Raw genomic sequence first — 6000 nt, forward strand, 5'->3', positions numbered from 1 at the left:
CCTTATTGCCAAATTCAAACTGAAATTGAAGAAAGTGGGGAAAACCACTAGGCCATTCAAGTATGACCTAAATCAAATCCCTTATGACTACACAGTGAAAGTGAGAAATAGATTTAAGGGACTAGATCTGATACACAGAGTGCCTGATGAACTTTGGACGGAGGTTCATGACATTGTACAGGAGATAGGAATCAAGACCAAGAAAAAGAAATGCAAAAAAGCAAAATGGCTGTCTGAGGAGGCCTTACAAATAGCTGTGAAAAGAAGAGAAGCAAAGGAGAAAAGGAAAGATATACCCATTTGAATACAGAGTTCCAAAGAATAGCAAGGAGAGATAAGAAAGCCTTCCTCAGTGAACAATGCAAACAAATAGAGGAAAACAATAGAATGGGAAAGACTAGAGATCTCTTCTTCGCTAAGAAAATTAGTGATACCAAGGGAAATTTTCATGCAAAGATGGGCTCAATAAAGGAGAGAAATGGTATGGCCCTAACAGAAGCAGAAGATATTAAGAAGAGGTGGCAAGAATACACAGAAGAACTGTACAAAAAAGATTTTCATTACTCAGATAATCACGATGGTGTGATCACTCACCTAGAGCCAGACATCATGGAATGTGAGGTCAAGTGGGCCTTAGGAAGCATCACTATGAAAAAAGCTAGTGGGGGTCAGCTATTTCAAATCCTGAAAGATGATGTTGTGAAAGTGCTGCACTCAATATGTCAGCAAATTTGGAAAACTCAGCAGTGGCCACAGGACTGGAAAATGTCAGTTTTCATTCCAATCCTAAAGAAAGGCAATGCCAAAGAATGCACAAACTACCGCACAATTGCACTCATCTCACATGCTAGTAGAGTAATGCTCAAAATTCTCCAAGTCAGGCTTCAGCATTACATTAACCATGAACTTCCAAATGTTCAAGGTAGATTTAGAAAAGGCAGAAGAACTAGAGATCAAATTGCCAACATCCACTGGTTCATTGAAAAAGCAAGAGAGTTTCAGAAAAACATCTATTTCTGCCTTATTGACTATGCCAAAGCCTTTGACTATGTGGATCACAAGAAACTGTGGAAAATTCTTCAAGAGATGGGAATACCCGACCACCTGACCTGTCTCTTGAGAAACTTATATGCAGGTCAGGAAGCAACAGTTAGAACTGGACATGGAACAACAGACTGATTCTAAATAGGAAAAGGAGTACGTCAAGGCTGTATATTGTCACCCTGCTTATTTAACTTCTATGCAGAGTACATCATGTATGGATGTGAGAGTTGAACTGTAAAGACAGCTGAGTGCTGAAGAATTGATGCTTTTGAACTGCAGTGTTGGAGAAGACTCTTGAGAGTCCATTGGACTGCAAGGAGATCCAATCAGTCCATCCTAAAGGAAATCAGTCCTGAATATTCACTGGAAGGACTGATGATGAAGCTGAAACTCCAATATTTTGGCCACCTGATGCAAAGAACTGACTCATTAGAAAAGACCGTTATTCTGGAAAAGTTTGAAGGCAGGAGGAGAAGAGGATGACAGAAGATGAGATGGTTGGATGGCATCACCAACTTGATGGACATGAGTTTTAGTAGGCTCCAGGAGTTGGTGATGGACAGGGAATCCTTACATATTGCAATCCATGGGGTTGCAGAGTCAGACAAGACTGTACAACTGAACTGAACTTCTCAACTCTTTCTATTCTTTACAAAGTCTATAGGAAATATTGATAATGTAAAACTCAAAAATGAAAACATTCAATACCACTGAAAGAATTAAGGAATCATAAGTACTGCTGGGGAAATTATTAATTTCTTGTGAAAGAAAATGAAGTTATATATTATGCAGCATATTTTTTTCCAAATGGATCAAAGGGCAAATTTGAAAAAATTAAAATAAAGCATAAAATTTGTAGGAATGATTCATTTTTTACAAAATTAAAACTTTGATAAAAAAAATCTACATCTACAACCACATAAAGCATACATTAAAATGTCATGCTGCTAAGTCACTTCAGTCGTGTCTGACTCTCTGTGACCCCATAGGCTCCCCCGTCCCTGGGATTCTCCAGGCAAGAACACTGGAGTGGGTTGCCATTTCCTTCTCCAATGTAGGAAAGTGAAAAGTGAAAGTGAAGTCGCTCAGTCGTGTCTGACTCTTAGGGACCCCATGGACTGCAGCCTACAAGGCTACTCCATCCATGGGATTTTCCAGGCAAGAGTACTGGAGTGGGGTGCCATTGCCTTCTCCATAAAATGTCATAAACAGGATTAAAATAAAAATAGCATATAATATGCAAAAACATGACACTGAAAGTTAATAAAATTAATCCTTAAAAACATGGATATCAATAAAGAAATGCAAACAATCACATAGACAAATGAAATGTCTTATATCTGTTGAGTAACAGATTAATGTTTAATTTTTTTTCAAATTTGCCAGAATTTCATTAATAGATAACACACACACATTAGAATGCAAATAACTGACCATAAGAAAAGAATTCTTGATATTAAAAATTTCAAATTAAACACACATGTATAATGATTTAAAAAATATTCAATGCATAACATTGTTTGATTTAACTTTCATAAAGTTCATACTGTAATTAAGAAGGATATTCTTTCTCATAAGGATATTCTATCTCAAAGGATATTCTTTGCTCATAATAGAACTATAATATTCCAAACAGAGTACAAGCCTTGTTTCTGAAAGAATGTACTCTAGACAGCACAACAGCTCCAAAATAATTACCAATCCTTTCTCCATAGTTATTGCTAATTTCTTACTAAAAGTATATAAAAAACCCTCATTCTGCCCATTTCCTTAGCAAAAATAAGTCAATCAACTGGTGAGCTGTTCCCACTTCTTTACAGCATCTAAATATCCCTCATATCCTTGATAATTCCCTAGAATTATTCAGCTCATATGCAGACTCTACAAATGTCGTTTCTTTAATAGTATTTTCAGAGATGCCACAGGCTTCCTCTGCTTGTGTTAGCCCCTAGTGCCACAAGCTAAATTCATTTTAGTTCAAGCATGAAAATGTTCCAGTGGTTTTGACTGGTGTGCTTCTGTTAGGTGTTCTTTTTGTACTTTTATATTCATGAGATGACATTCTGGTGATTTTACATTATTTAAAATATTCAGGAAGAAGTGTGAACAGGATAAAATTGTAAGGATTTAAATCTTTTTTTTTTCTTGTTGAATAATGTATATTTCTGAAATAATTAAGGCAAAAAAGACATTGTTGAATGTATGAAATCTGGATAAAAAAACTAATAATTTGTCACAGTGTTCTTTATACTTTTCAATACTTTTAAATGAATCCTTAAGCACACACAAACATGTATAGTTAAATAAATATGATATAGCCAACATAACAGCAGGAAACAAAGGAAAATGTCTGAAAATTTCACAGGTTACTGAAAGAAACTGGGAAATTAAAGCGCCATATTTTGACTAATTTTACTGTAGAAAACCAAGTTCATACCCCACATGATGCTTAAACCTTAGTTTTGAAGTTTGTTTTTGAATAAATTTATAGTAAATCTATTCTAATTATCTTTCATCATCATTTATGCTGCTTTTAGATTTTGAGCATACTTTGCTTTGGCTATGTCTTAATCACATGGCTTTTAGTTCAGTTTGAATATTAATGCTAAATAATGGGGAAAATTATTTCTGTGAAGCACTAAATTATTTAATTAAACATTTACTCAATACATGATTGAATTATAACGTCTTATAGTACAGTAAAAAATAATAATATCTTAGAAAAATTAAAATTAAATATTTATTATATATTTAATTATATAATCAAGATATAAATATTATCGAACTATCAGCATGTTTCAAAAAATAAAGATGAAGACAATTTCTTTCTATCATCTTTGTTACCAATCCCCATATTCACGGTACCTACCCTTGTATTTTGGTTAGGTATCTTTCATGTACATTTTCCAGACATCTGCTTACATAAATCATGTATGTCCAGGAGATATGTTAGAACTTAGTCATGTATAGTTATACAGTGAAATTGTATTACAAACTAAGATCATTCTTATAATGCGAGTACTATGTAACTCTAAACTTTGACATGACTTTCTTGCCTAAGATAATGAAGTTGCAAATAACTATTGTTTGTTTCAAGAACTTCCTCAAACTCTCTTTATCTGAAGAGAAGATCATCATCTAGCTCTTATGCAGGTTATAACCCCCTTCTCCAAACAGTAGAGTGTCCATTTAGCTTTATCAAAGGAATTATCATTCTTCAAGTCTTACTTTAAAAGGCTTATTTTGCTGGGTCTTCCCATATAAAGTATATATTATATATATATTTTATATATTGAGGTATATATTTTATTTGCCCAATCCCAATCCATCTCTGTTTTGGAAAGTCTTCTTTATAGATGACTCTGGGAACTTTAAGATTTTCTCAATTTTGGCCTGCACCTTCCAACACCATACTAAGAATCTGTCATGGTATTCATCTCTTTTGCTATAGGTAGCAATAAACTTGACTTTAACAGGGTTTTTGAATTTTTTTTTTTTTTTCAAGGAAGTAAGGAGGTCACTTTCAGGGAGTCAACAGTTCACAGTCCACAGTGATATGCAGTGACTACCTCTGTCATCATGGCCTGAGATGTTCATCTCAGAAGAATATACTTCGTAGGTTTTTTAACCTACGACTCAGGGATTTCCCCAATCACTGCAAAGAAGTATGTCTTTAAATTTTTTTTTTAATTTTATATGCAATTTTTAAATGTCTGTTTTATTTTGTATAGAATGTCTAAAGGTTATTTTCAATTTACAGTTACTGCAAAATAATGACTGCATTCTCCATTTGTACAATACATCCTTGAACCTGTCTTACACCCAGTAGTTTGAACTTTCCATTCCTCTACCCCTATATTGACCCTCCACACTCGCTAGCAAACACTAGTTTATTCTCTATATCTGTGACTTTGCTTTTTTTTCATTTCATTCACTAGCTTGTTGTATATTTTAGATTCCACATAAGTAATACCATACAGTATTTGTCTTTCGCTGTCTGACTTACTTCACTTGGCATAATATCCCCCAAATCCGTCCATGTTGCTGTATATGGCAAAATTTCATTCTTTCTATGGCTGAATAGGAGTCCAGTGTAAGTGGTGTGTGTGTGTGTGTGTGTGTGTGTGTGTGTGTGTGTTATGTCTTTATCCATTCATCTTTATCCATTCTTTATCCATTCATCTGTTGGTGGACACTTAGGTTACTTTCATATTTTTTTTTTAAATTTGAGGATAATTGCTTTACATTATTGTGTTAGCTTCTGCCATACATGAATCAGCATAGGTATACATACGTGCCCCCCACCGTTGACAATTGTAAATAATGTTGCTATGAACATTGGGGTGCATGTATCTTTCAAATTAGTGTTTTTGTTTTTCTTCAACTACATACCCAGGAATAAAACTGCTTGGTCATGTGGTAGTTCTATTTTTAGTTTTTTGAGAACCCTCTGTATTGTTTTCCACAATGACTGCACCAATTTACATTCAGGAGAGTATGCTTTGCACTGGCTTTGCTCTCTAATTTGTTTTTGTCAACCTCTTCCACTCTGAAGCCCATTTGCAGTTTTAGGAATAAATAATAGTTTTTTTAGAACTTTTTAAATTACCTGAACAAAATTTTTAATTCCTGGTGGAAACCTGCTAATTACTAACAACCCTATATTGTGTGCTTGTCTGTCCTTATCTTCTTTGTTGTAAATCTAAATAAAAACAAGTTTCATAGAAAGTAGGATAAGCAGAGATAAGAAATTTACCTGCAACACAGGTCCAAGGACCAGGGTGCCCAGGAGGCCCTCTCATATATGCATCACTATAGCATTTTTCTTTGAAACTCATATCAAAAGATTTTGAGAGCATTCCTAAATTTTGTCTTATTTTGATGCTGGGAGTCTGGTTCTAGGAGAGCTCTCTTCTGTACACTTTCTATCTTCTGAAATTCAGAGATGGTAGCATT

The sequence above is a fragment of the Bos indicus x Bos taurus genome, chromosome 1 (genome assembly GCF_003369695.1).
Source record: "Bos indicus x Bos taurus breed Angus x Brahman F1 hybrid chromosome 1, Bos_hybrid_MaternalHap_v2.0, whole genome shotgun sequence".
In the NCBI taxonomy this organism is placed as follows: Eukaryota; Metazoa; Chordata; class Mammalia; order Artiodactyla; family Bovidae; genus Bos; species Bos indicus x Bos taurus.